General features: G+C 33.3%; 1 protein-coding gene across 2 annotated transcripts in view; it reads right to left on the reverse strand.

Moving 5' to 3' along the window:
- Nucleotides 1-13,935, reverse strand: part of TBC1D22A (TBC1 domain family member 22A) — a 152,988-nt gene that overhangs the window by 107,178 nt on the left and 31,875 nt on the right. The window lies entirely within an intron of this gene.

The following is a 13,935-nucleotide window of genomic DNA, read 5'->3' on the forward strand; positions in this document are numbered from 1 at the left end:
TACAGCCATACTGCATTAAAGTAAAATTTTATCTCATAATTTACTAAAGATGGAACTCGTAAATCAGTTCACAAATATCTTTGATGAGAACACAATTCATAAGTCAATTTTTTTTAATGTATTTGGTTTTGTCAAAATGAATGTGCTATAAAAACATTAAATCCCTTCTGCTACTTTGAAATAATGCAATGAAAACCTACAGAAGAAAAACTGTTTTGCAAAAACCCTTTCTTTTTTCTATTTTGATTATTGTGCTTAAGTACCTAATTTTTCACTTCTGCTTTATGAATTTGTTTTCCACAGTTTAAAATTAAAAGTATCAAATTTCTCAAATAAAAGACAAGCAAAATATGCCCATGCTGATGAAAACCCCAATGATTTTATTATTACTATGATTTAAAAAGGCTTGTGTTTAAACTACAAGCAATGCCAATTTTTAAAGTTTCAGCATACAAATTTCTGACAAATCTATTTGTATTGGTTTGAAACCTATAAAGCATTACTAACTAACTATCTCATTGAAAAGAAGACACAAAAAATTTGCCTACAATTCTGTTTAAAGCACTAATCCACCTAATCTGAAAATCTCTTCTTAGATCGTCAGATGCTACTGATCTGTGCAACAGGATTTGAATGTTAACGTTCCTGGCATTTGTACAAAATGTTGTCATTGCTTAAGCAACTCCCTCTCTTTTAGCTTTTCTTCCTGTGAGTTACTTCATAATAAACACACAAAGTTGTGATATTTGGATGTCAAAAGCCACCTTTAATGGCATAAAAGCCATTAAATTAATTTCCCAGTCTGTTGGAAAGCATGCTTGAGAAGATTTATATCTGAAAGTATAACCACCTCTGTGCCACTTCACCATAGAATGATGATCGTTAATTATAACTATATGGAGACCACGGGGAGAGGGATACGAATGCAGAAGCCAGAACTAAAATAAGCTGCTCTCTTTGGAATACATGTCTCTCCCATAGTTACATTAATTGTAATTAACTTTCTCCTTCACAATTCTTTCATTTTTATACTGAAGAAATCTTTTGATTTCTCTTCAATATCATTTTACTGCTTCTACTTATTCAAGATATTGTTTTCCATTTATTCCCTTGACCCAACATGTCCAGTCTGTAGTTTCAAATAAAATACCTTGCACTAACCTCTCATGACTTCCTCACAGTATGAGCCTATTATTTCTTAATTGCCTTCAAAAATAAGACAATATAAACCACAAAATATATTTCAAACTTCAGAAATTCATTGTTTTTTACACTATTACAAAATTAAATTATTTTTTTAATTCTGAGAGTGTGCATTAAGCATCTTGAAATAACATCTTCCTTAGACGGATACATCTAAAAATTTAGAAACACACACACACACAGATGCAAAACAAACTTTAAAAGTAGATAATTAAAATCCACATCACCCTATTCACTAAAACAAGACTTCCATTAACAGATTTTCTTTCTATATACATGGGGAACAAAACTTCTTTTTCCTCAAGTACTTTTTGGTATGGCTTAGAGAAAAAAACAAACAAACTTGAATAATACAAAAATACTGTGATTTAATGGACAAATCAGAGTTAGCTGAAAGCATCAAACATTTCAAAACAATAGAAAGGCTACATTTGACTTATTTATTCAGATTACTTATGACAAAAGTTTTGAGCTTATTTTTTCTCATGAAAATGTAAAATAATATTTAATATAGAGTATAGTTAGATACTAGGTGAGAATAAAATCCATATTTGAGCTCTAAACTACCTGAGCGACTTGAATTAGAACACAACCAAGATCATGGATCTCTATCTCAAGAGTAGTAAAGACTTACAGAATGGTCTGGGTTGGAAGGGACCTTAAAGATCAGCTAGTTCCAATCCCTGTGCCTTGGGCAGGGACACCTTCCACTAGACCAGGTTGTTAAAAGCCCCATCCAACCTGACCTTGAACACTTCCAGGGATGGAGCATCCATAGCTCTCTGGGCAGCCTGTGTCAGGGTCTCACCATCCTCACAGTAAACATTGCTTTAAAAGATAAATAAAATTAAAAAATACAATATAATAAATAAAATAATCACATAGCCAATGGAACAACTGCCATGACCTTACAGACTTTCTTTGGAGGGAACAAAAATGCCTGGCAGTAGTAAAATGATGTGGAATAAACTTTCAGGAAAAACAGACAGCAGACACAACCTATAGGCCAAGCAGCAAATCTACTCACCAGTCAGCAGAAATAGAAGAAAAACTACTATAATTATGCTACCTCAGCATTTTTAGAACTTGTGCATTTACCCATAATATAAAATTAATATAATTTAATTAAACTAAGAATGCTTAAAGGTCTTGAAGACTACTTCTAGTAAAACACAGAAGGTAAGTTGCTAAGTAACTCAAACTGGAAGACTCTCCAAGTTAGAGAGAGTATAACAAGAAAAAAAAAAAGAGCAAGGCAGAGTTCATATGATGAATGTGCATCTTATCATGCCAACTGATTTATAAGGGAGAAGAACAAAAGACAAGTCTACAGACAAAAAAGTTGCTTTCATGGTCTTTAAACAGATATTATCACAGCACAGAAACATTAATTTGATTTCGTTAGAAATCTCTGATTAGTCTTATTTAATCTTAGAATTTTTTTATTAATTTAGAGATTTCTTCTATACATCTCCTATAGCAAAAATTCAAAATTCCTCTGATTTCATCCACAAGACAGGGTCTCAAAAGTTTCTTCACAAGAAACATCTAAGTACAAATTCCACATAGCTCCCCTGCTATGAAGTGACATTTCATAGGTTCCATCACACCTCTGTCAGACTTGTTGACTCTTTGATAGACTTCCTGGCACTGATATGATTGAAGAAATTTTTATTAGTAACTTTCAAGTCTCTACTTGGTTCTTCCTCTAATGTGTAAAACCATGACAGTCATCTAAAAGAAGATGGGCTTTACACAGGTTTGAACCTTGTGGCTGCTTTTCGAAAAAGTATTCATACTACAGCTTTACTAAAAAAAAAAATAAATGGAGGCTAAGCCATACACTGCAGTATACTGATCAGTATTCTCAAGACTCACTTCTTTGATATGACATGGAAGCATTCAAAGATTTAAAACAAAAACTCCAACAAAACAAGCAAACAAACAAAAAAACCACAAAGAAACCACCAACAAACAAACCAAAAAAATCCAAAACCCCAACCCAAAACCTCAAATTCCATCTACAGATGCCTCCACCTGCAATAACATGGAGAGAGCAGAACAGATAACAAGAAGCTGTAAGTTTAAAGAAATGTAACCCAATTATTTTTGCTCTAACAGCAATAAGAAATTTTGGTAATGTTAGGAAGAGTAGGATGATGATTGTAATCTTACGCCTACAGACATGGTCCAAAAAAAATTAACTGGCAATTGCCATTTTTTCAGTTACTATCTTACATTAACAAAGAAAAACATCAAAAATTTTCATTTAATTATCTACTCCACAAGAAAGTCAGTCATATACAGCAACATTTTTAAGAAAAGAACATTTAATTCAAACAGTGGTACCTTGAAGTAATTACTACCAGGCATGAGAAATTGTTAGGTCTGATAAATCCTCTTTCCAACACTTTTTTTAATCTTTGAGATAGTAGGTGTTTGTTTCTTCAATAGCTGCTCTTAAAGCTTTTCTCTGCAGCCAATTTTTCTTAATCCCTATAGACACTTTATTTAAAGCTTGTCAGTCACAGATCAAAAACTGCAGCAACTATTGCTTACTATACTTTCAATGAAAATACTGCAGCATGATAATCAGATATGATACTGCTTTGAAACACTTATTTAGGAAGGTTAAAGTGACAACTTTGGGACTCAGAGCACAGCAACTTAATATGTAGAACCTATTCTGAAAAAGGAAGAGCATCTTCTAATATGACACGTCTGAATAACTCAGATATTTTCTTTTTAAGTATGGAAAAGTTCTTTCCTTTTATTCAAAGTCTAACAAAAATAATGTTGACATTTGGAAAAAAAAAAAAGAGGAATTTTGTTTTAATTTTTTTTTTTAAATGTATTTCCTCCTCTCTTCTCCCAAAGAAAGGGAAAGTTACCTTTTAATATAACACAGTTTTCCTTTGAAGGTATATTAAAAAAAATAATTTAACTTTTTATATTTTAAATACCTGAGTAACCTCTAATGCAGTCTTTATTACAGATGCACCACTTTAACTTTTCTGTTCCTCTTATTACCATATTTTATTTGACTCAAAACAACAGAGTTAGGAATAGCTTTTAAAACAGGTGAAAGCATCTTTCTTTTTACACTCCCTTATTTATAAAATTGGACCAAATTGTATCAGATACACAAATTAGGGAGATTACACCAAGGAACTGCTCCTAGACAAATATGATTTCAATTTAAGGTATTATGAAAGTATAAGCACAAAAGAGTAAAGCAAATGTTTTACAAAGTAAAAAGAAAAAAAAACTTAAACATGTACTACTCTTAGTTATCAAACAGAAGCTCATGAGAAAAATTTTTAATCAAACTATCATATTGAATTATATCTTGCCCATAAAAGTATGTTGAATATGCAACAGTTCAGAACTATAAAACCCAAAGACAGTGTAACCTAAAAATTGTTTGAACAATCAAAAAAATACCATACCTAGGCTGTAAATAGTAACATTATAAAGCAATGCAACAATCCTATTAAGATTTAGCAAAGCCTACTGTGTAGAAAGCAAACTATTTCCAATGATGTGTAAACAGTGACAGGGAAGCTTCATAAAACTCTAGCATATGAACACAACTGTGACAGCTGTTCTTTCTCCCTTTTCATCCAAACTTGAATTTCGATTTTGACTGAAGTATGAAAATATAAATGCAACAGAGAAGTTAATAATAGAACTCGAGTCTTATCACTTCGCTTTTCAAAAGGTTGGGGGTTTGGGTTTTTTCCTTCTGTAAGTTTTATAACTAAAAACACTCAGTGTTGGCTTTGTGAGCTGGGTTTTGACAACCCTGGTAACTCTACTAACATACAAAATTGCACGAAGTTTTATGCCAACACAACAATAGTTGTGTTAATCACTTGTTAATGACTTTTTTTTCATGCAAAGCTATCTTTCATATATTCCTTACGTACTGAGTTTTTTCATTCAGTATTAATATTCAAGAATCTATGCTTTAGTTATATAGATTGTCCTTTCTTTGAAGATAATTTAAAAATTTTAAAAATTAAAAGGACTAATACACATTAAAATTTATGACGTTGGGGGTTTTTTTGTTTTAAACAGGCACCCATAAGACACTAGGAGCATTACTCAAAATACTGATTTTCTCTCACATAGAAAGCTAAATAACAAGCAATTAAGCAGTTGGATATACTTAAGATAATCATGTCTCTTTTTTTGACAGCTATTGTTAACTAACAACATCCAGAGAATTTTAACTTTAATTAGGCTTATTCCACTACAAACAGACAGGAATATTTTTTTAAATTATCCACAAAAACAGTTTTAGTTAAAATACATTAACTTTTCCCTAAAAGATAGTGAAGCTGAGGTACATCCTACTTTGTCAACTAATACATCCTTATGATTTAAGTGTCCAGCACTATTCCAACTCTCTGTCCCTAATCAAACTAAATAAGATATTTTATCACTGCCCACATTTGATTCAAGTTTGAAATATGTGCCAGTCCATAAAACCAAGACTTTTGATTTTGCAATTTGTGGTTAACTGAATGGATTTTCAAGAACCTAATTTGTTTCAACAGAGGTCATGAAGATGACTAGAGACAGTTTTTCCATCGCATCAGGATGATACAACTTTGAACCTTTTGATTATAAAGAACTACAAAACTACTTAAAAAGAAATTAGGATTATAGAAAACATGACAGAAGTAACATAAAAAAAATCCACATATGATAAGCAAAGAAAGGGGGCAAAGCCCAAGTGTATAGGATGCAACAATGCATCTAACATTTCAGATGAACTGTTCTAATTAGCTTGAAAATCTGACAGTATATTAAAGAGTGAAATAAAAATTGAAACAGAGATTGATTTTGTAAAACAGCACTGTCTATAATAAATGAAGGCCCTTCAAGACAGTACTAGAAATAAAAATACTAGAAAAGCAGGTTGCCATACCCTGTATCTGTCTGTTGAGATACTTTTCTGAGTGCTCCCTACCTTGCTAAGCAAAAAATAAGTGGAATTCACAAATTCTTATCATAAGCATGCAGTTTAATAACATAGCTAAAGCAGTCTCAGCACTACCTGGCATTAAACAGAGACCTTGTTTCCCCCTTTTTCCCTAACATGCTCCTATCCCCACATCCCTACTCATATTCATCTCTGATCCTCAAGATGAGTGCAGAAAGTTAAATTATTCAGTATATTATGGGCTTAGTTTCCAGCCAATTTAACTGAACTGATCCACTGTGCCAGAGAAAAGCCAATGCTGACCAAAAAGAGAAGATAAGGAATGTACGTTTCAGGTTGGGAAAGAGAAAGCAAAGGTACCCATTCTGACAGCAGAAAGCACTGATTTAGCTGTGTGATCTAAGCATATGGCAAGCAAACCCTTTTCTGTCCAACTAAACCTAATCTGGAATTACTCAAAGATGCAGCTCCACTGTGAAGTTTAAGGAACAGTGAAAGGAAAGGGCAGGGTACCCTACAGCGACCTCTTGAAACAACAAATGGGATCTGGAAGAAGATGAATTCTACCGCATGTAAGAATCTAGTTCACAATGTTCCAAGCTCTCATTGGGAATCAAATATATTAACGAGTAAAATGTATGTAGCAATATACTGTTACTCAACTACATACTGTTACTTGTAAATATATGCTCAGCTGCTACTTATTAACACCTTCTCAAGGTATATTCCAAAAAATGCAAGAATTGGGTTGGTGCAATTAGCTAAAAATTACTAATTAAATAAGTAAATCATCTCATTTTGATCAAAGCAGACTGAGAGAGTGCTTATGCAAACAGATCCACTCGTGTATATTTGATACTAAATGCCACCACTAACGTCCAGTAGGTTAAGCAACTAGGGAAAAACAGTAGGGAATAAACTGTATCACTGCCAAGCCACCCACAAACTGCATAAAGCTCAACTATATTCATTAGGACTTTTATACTATTATAACTAGGTAATATATTTTATCCTACTATAACTAGGTAAAAAAATAATCCTTAAATGAAATAGTTATATAACTCTAAGCCAGAGCAAAGTGGTCACTACAGAATTAGTCAAACTGCAACTAAAAACTTAATACTCCAACAAGTCATGCTGAAAGATAAAGATGAATTTGTCCAGATAAATAATTAAAACAAATATCCAAACACAAAAATAAAAGGATCAAAAGATTAAAGGCAATTTATAGTTCACTGGTCCCCTATTAATCAATTCTCTCCATTACACAAGTTCTGCCAACATATTTGCCCTTCTTCATCCTCCCTTATTCCCTAACCCTTCATAAACTAAGCATGAGGCGTCCTCTTAATACTATCTACATTTTCCTTAGTTCTGTTTGGAATGCCTGCAAATATTCTACTTTACTAACCAACCCTAGACACAGTAGTATATCACAGAGCACACTGCTAGCTGACAAACAATTCAAACAATTCACTGCTAGTTGTTTTCACACAAATTTTCCTACTTGTTTAAAGTGAATAAAAGAATGTAAAATAGTAAGATTTCTTTACCCAATTCAGCGTGAAAAACTATATTATATATTAATAAAGTCAATTGCTGAGACGTTGTGAATAATTCATTTTTTCTTAAGTGAGACATACAAAAACCAAATTAACAATTTAAAAATATCATCTGTCCAAGTGCTTCAAAAAAGTGCTTTCTAAAGCACTAAAATTCAGGTCTATGTTTTTATTGTCTTTGTTTCCATGTAATTTACCTGAAGGAACGTCGGGGTTTTTTTCAAAAACTACAAATCCAAAATATTTAAATGAACGAAAAAAATTTCTAGCTGCTTTCCCACTGCAGTCAAAATCAGTCCTGCTATAGAACACAGAAGACTGGCACAGAAGTACCAAGTCCTCTGCGGATGGGCTCAAAACTTGTGGACCTTCTTCACCTTTCCCATGGTACAAAGTGGGAACTATCAATGTGTAAAACCGAATTCAAATGCTGTTTATCTTACCCATCAAAGTCCTCCCTCTCTTCAGCTCCTCTGCAGCACTTACAAAATACTTTCACTGCCCACAGATTGGCACAGCAACGAGGGGGGGGGGGGCGCATTCATAGAAATTGAAAAAGTGAACAGTGGTTATCTCAAAGCAAGCTAAGATAATGCTGAACAACTTGTGTGTCATGTTATGGTTATATATACATCTATGTGTACATATAGTAAGTGTTCCATAACACGTGAAAGCAAAGGGAACTGAGAGGTAAGTAAAAAGTTTCAGGTCACCAAGTAGCTCATGTATATTGCAGCTCTTTTTCAGAGGAAAGCATATGATGTTTTCTAGACATATGTAGAAGATGTAATTGGCTTTTCAGTACTTTCAAGTCTTGAATTCCAAAGTTTTGTGTAAGCTTTCTTCATTCTCTACCCACCCAAATCACACAGATAACAATATTCCATTTAATTATCAAAGAATATTTCACACAATATTGCTCATGTTTATGATACAACTTCACTATATCATGAGTATTACTATAAAGTTACGGAAATTACTAAGAATAGCACCAAAATACACCTTTGTATATGGAAATTACATTACTGGCAATTTGCATTAAGGAGAAAAAATTTAATGTGATCAAAATTGAATTCGTGGTATGGAATTTTCATATGACAGAAAAGTGATTTAAACTACTTTGAACAGCTTTTCACACAAGTGTTACAATGGTTCTAAAAAATATTTGTTTTCTTAATACTTTCACAACTTGCAGGAAAACGTTAAAATGTCAGTTATGTTTCATGTCCCTGCTTTTATATAAATTTAATTTGTGTAAATGTCATAAATAATTTCAAGCAAATGTGTAAATAAAAACATTTTAATACAATATTGTGCAGAAACTCATATTTATTTAAACAAAGAAAAACATTAAACAATAGAAGTTTGTTACTAAAGTTTAATGACAAAATTCAAAGAAAAGTTCAGGAGCATACAACAATTGCAAATAAAATCTTTTCATCTATCTCAAGCTGAAGAAATCCCCCACATTCCTGAGCACTCAGTCCTCAGAGATTTTCCAGAATTTCTTTCCTGGTAAATCAGAAGACAGCAAAACTTGAAAGGCCTGGGAGAAGCAGAAGCATCCAGTTAATACAATTATAGCTCCTTGTTCAACTTCCACTTCACAAAAACAATCTGTTGTTCCTTCAGTTTCATTCAGTCTCTTTTAAGTTGAATAACTACAAATGCGTTCCATCTTTTCCACCTTATCTCCTCAAAACCTCAATGCATGGGTCTTAGTCATGATTCTCCAAGGACTAGTGAATTGGTGGAAAGGTCTAGGTGTTCAGACAGCAGGATTAATTATCTCAAATTAAATTACATACTGAAGCAATCAAGGCTTCAGCATCGTCTTGTGAAGGAAAGGAAATAATGCATGCTAAACAAAATTTTACCCTATAACCCTCCAAGTATGAAGAAAAGCAGCTCTCTAGAGTCAGTGGGTTAATATTCTTTGTTCTCTGGCTTACATCATTCAGAAATTCAATTTGATGTACATTCTAAACAGATCTACTTATTGTACAAAAATTACAACTCTCCTCAAGAAAAAAATAATCTCTGCTTAATTGACAATTTTTTCATATTTTATAAACAAACATTGAGGAATTACCTCAGATACTGCCATGATAAAATGCTCTTAAACTTTACTCCAATTATATAATAACAATTTTAGATACAGCAAACTGTGGAAAAAATAATTTTAAATGTAATTATTCACAGTAGATCTGTTGAAAAAGAAGGAAAGAAGGCAAAAATGAGACTGCGTACTGGTTTATAGGGACAAGAAGACTTTCTGTAACATGTGAGAGGAAATAATAAGAACTGTAAGTAAGGGAGCTATAGACAGATGAAGGCTTTTTCAAGACCAAAGAGCCTTTCTTTACTCATAGTAACACTGGTCTGGGAACAAATCCCACCCCAATCCCACTAGGATTTGGGCCTGGATTAATTATTCCATGAAGTCATGGCAGTATCAATTTAAAAAACACTAGGTAACAGAAGTTTCATTTAATGCCTTCTATGAAAGGATTTAAGATCACATAAAAAAATACTTACAAGAGTAAGACCTCTCTTTTCAAAGTTTTCAGTTCATGAGTTCCTGTAAACATCATCAAGCTGCTCTACTTCAAGGAGATTGTAGACAATATCTCAATGACCATTCCAGTCTTCAGCAGCCTCATTTTTCTTGGCATTCTTTATCCAACATAAAATGATGAATTGCTACAATAGTGTTAATTTTCTGCCCTGGACTTCCTACTAACTCCTAATTTGCTCTTGATCCAACACTGCTAGGGGGTCTCAAAGTTATTTCATACAGCCATTCCCCTTAGCAATGGCCTGACATGCATCCTTATTATGGTGGAGTTTCTCTTGAGCTTTCATCTCTCTGGATAGTGAATAAATCCAGGTCCTCTCCGGGGTTTTAGATATACACACAAGGCCTAGCGAATTACTGAAATGACAATTACAGCAAAGTGTAGCTAACTCTGTGAGCAAGAAACCATGAGCAACTGTGCAGCACAACCTAATACCTGGAAACAATGTAGATCAACAGGAATTCAGGGCAAGAGGAAGGTGTACAAAGAGCTCAACGTGTGGCAACTTGAAATAGGACTTGCAGTCCAGTGCAAAATTTCTTGTTCATTAAGGCTGTGAACAGTGACAAGTCACATTGTACATCTTATTAACAAAAACACCTCTGGTGCATCCACAGGGATGAGATTCATTTTGACACAAACTAATACACTGCAAATACACAGAGCTTTTAGGAAAACTTCCCTGACAGGAATTAGCATTTGTTCTGACAACACATGTTAGTTACACCACTGCTATGTCATGCAGGAGGTTAGAAATAAGCACAAAATAGTTTTTCCGCACCTGTAGTGTTTGAAATTCTAAAGAAGCTGTTATAATATGGCAGGAAAAAGATCTATAGCATTTTTCATAAGGGGAAAAATTAAAAAAAATAATGTTGAGATTAACATACACAATTGTCTGGTATAAGAAATCCAAGGTTTAGATTCCTCCTTCTCCTAATTTAGACCAGAAATTCAAAACTGAAATTACTGTATTCCAGTAGGGGCCACTGTTTACCCCCTTTGAAATTTTTGCTTAATTGCCGTTTTGCCTTTCCTGGCTTGGTTTGACAACCAAATTTTATCTTACTGAAAATGTTACAGCATTCTGCTTTTATTGCAGAGTGGTGAACTAATGAGACATTACCAGATTACACTTCCATCATATTACACTGATGGAAAGGTTGAAAGTATGCCCTCAACACTTAACATATTCAGTTCCTACGTTCAGTCACTCAATCTATTATCCATGTGTGAACCTATGTGTTAAAATCAGGCACCTCAATCCACACTAAACCATAAGGACTTCAGTCCTTATATACAGACCCACAAAACCTATTTTATGGCATTCAGATTTGAATGAGAAGTAAATTATCACTTCCATCCATGTCATTTGTATCTTCAAAAGTTCTGTAACAACACTGTTCCAAAAAGTTTCTAGACATCTTTAGCAGACCAGAAAGCCTCTCATCACTAGAATAAATATGTCACATATTTGTTATGCAAGATTAAGGATTAAGGGCTCTCTCAGTTGTCATAAAGCCAAAACAAACATGGCTTTCCTCCCACCAAAATATTTGACAAAACTGCAGCTGTGTTTAAACATTACAAGGATATATCATCAGATGATCTAATCAGCACAGATTTATTATTTATGGCACTGTCAACCATTAGAATTTATTACTAATCTTTAATAATTCTTTAGGACCTCTTTTTTTTCAAAATTATAGAAAGAACCTAAAATAAAAGGCATTATCACTTTCAACTGTACAAATTAGGACCCAAGTGACTTTGAACTGCAACAAAAAGGTTTCAGTTAAATTGAGAAAGAAAATACAAAATCAAGTTAAAAGATAGCAATAAATAAAGCACTTTAATGTAAAAACCACTATTCACTTAAAATCAAGAAATGGGATCTAGAGTAAAAACGCAAGTAAATACAGAGTATCACTAGAGTAAACATTAAATATACTAGCAGTTTAAACATTTTTGCTAGGACATTTCTGCAATTCTGCAATTATTTCTATCTAAATTACTAAACCACAATTTACAGTCTGATTTTTGAATCCTATAATTTTATTACAAAACTCAGGATTTTTGAGGTACTTCATAAATTTCAAGTCCCCATTTCAACTTTAAATAAAATGCATACTCTTATTCATTCTAACTTGAACGCATCACTCAGTGGAACTTGAATATATTAGATTCAAATCAAAAGGCTGTTTAGGGACAAATCTTTGAAAGTTTTTATATGTCCCTGGAGGAAAATAACTGCTGTTAGCAATTAGCCAGGACCACTGCTATATTGAAAGAAATACCTTCATTTTGCTATTTTTCTTATGACTTAGATATTAGCTTTTAAATGTGCTTTCAGAATGCAGTTTTCTGAGCTTCATACACTTTCAGTGGCAGAATATCTTCTCTAGTTGAAAGTTTTTGAGTTTTGTCTTTCTTCACTGAACACTTGGTGGAACAGCTATGCTCTCTGATATGAAAACACTGACAAACTGCAAATACATTAACAATCACCAGGGCCTCCAAATGTAAGTTGGTGGTAAAGACAAACTTATTTACCATATTAATTAAATGGCCTATTTAACGTGGAATATCAATTCTCTAATCACATCTCATTTGAACTTCTTATTTCAATTAGCAACCCTAAAGTCTACTAGAGACCCCACTGCTCTAGGATCATTAAGAACATTTTCATTATCTGTCAAATGAGGGAGTAAAAGGCAGAAACTGCAAATACTCTCAGGAGTGGGCCTCTACCATACTTAAGAGATGATTAGGGGAAAGCAGCAGTAGTTCTCACTGGTTGCTTAGCAATGAAACGTCCCCGTATGAAACAAAAAATGAACAAAGCAACAGAGGTGTTGCCATGCAAATGAGTAAATGGATAGTCTATCATCCACTCAAGGATAATCTGTCCTTCATTAAAACCAATCAATCTGGATTAATCTGGATACCAATGCGTATCTTGCATAGAGAAGGCAGGAAGAATGCACTGAAGTAGGCAGACAACGCACTGCTCAAGTTTACATACACAACGCTTATATTCTCACTGTATGTGTGTATGACAAACAGAAGTACGAGGAAAACGGTTTTAATTCAAACCAGATTAACACTGTCATTTTTACTCTTAAATCTTACCTCTTATATCCATAGTTATACCCAAGTTATTATTCAATTATTAACAATTAGTCATTCTCTTAATGTTTATAACAGTTTAAATACTAATCTATAAATTTAAGATTTAACCCACATCTGAGCTGGTTAAGTTTTCAAAAATATACTCATACATAAAGCCACAAACAACACAACTAGAGCTGTTGACACTATTATTGTTACTAATGTCACAAGCCCCAGAAGAGGTAAGCTTTTAACCAGGGAAATTTGATTACTGTTGTCTTAAATTTCAGAGCCTAATTCCAGGATTTTTTCAGGCAGAGATGCAGTTTAATAGGTTCCTTTTATTTTAATTTTCCCTCCACTCATTTAAAAGGTTTCCTTGTTTCTTGGGTTATTTTTCTTGGTTTGGTATGGGGTTTGTTCTGGGGGTTTTTTTGGGCAAGCATTGTTGGATTTCTTGGTTTGCTTTTTTGTTTTGCCGCTGTTGTCTGGTTCATATGTACAATTTAAAGTTTTCACAAAAAAACAT

Source organism: Neopelma chrysocephalum, unplaced genomic scaffold (genome assembly GCF_003984885.1).
Source record: "Neopelma chrysocephalum unplaced genomic scaffold, ASM398488v2 Primary Assembly neopelma1_45, whole genome shotgun sequence".
Taxonomy (NCBI): domain Eukaryota; kingdom Metazoa; phylum Chordata; class Aves; order Passeriformes; family Pipridae; genus Neopelma; species Neopelma chrysocephalum.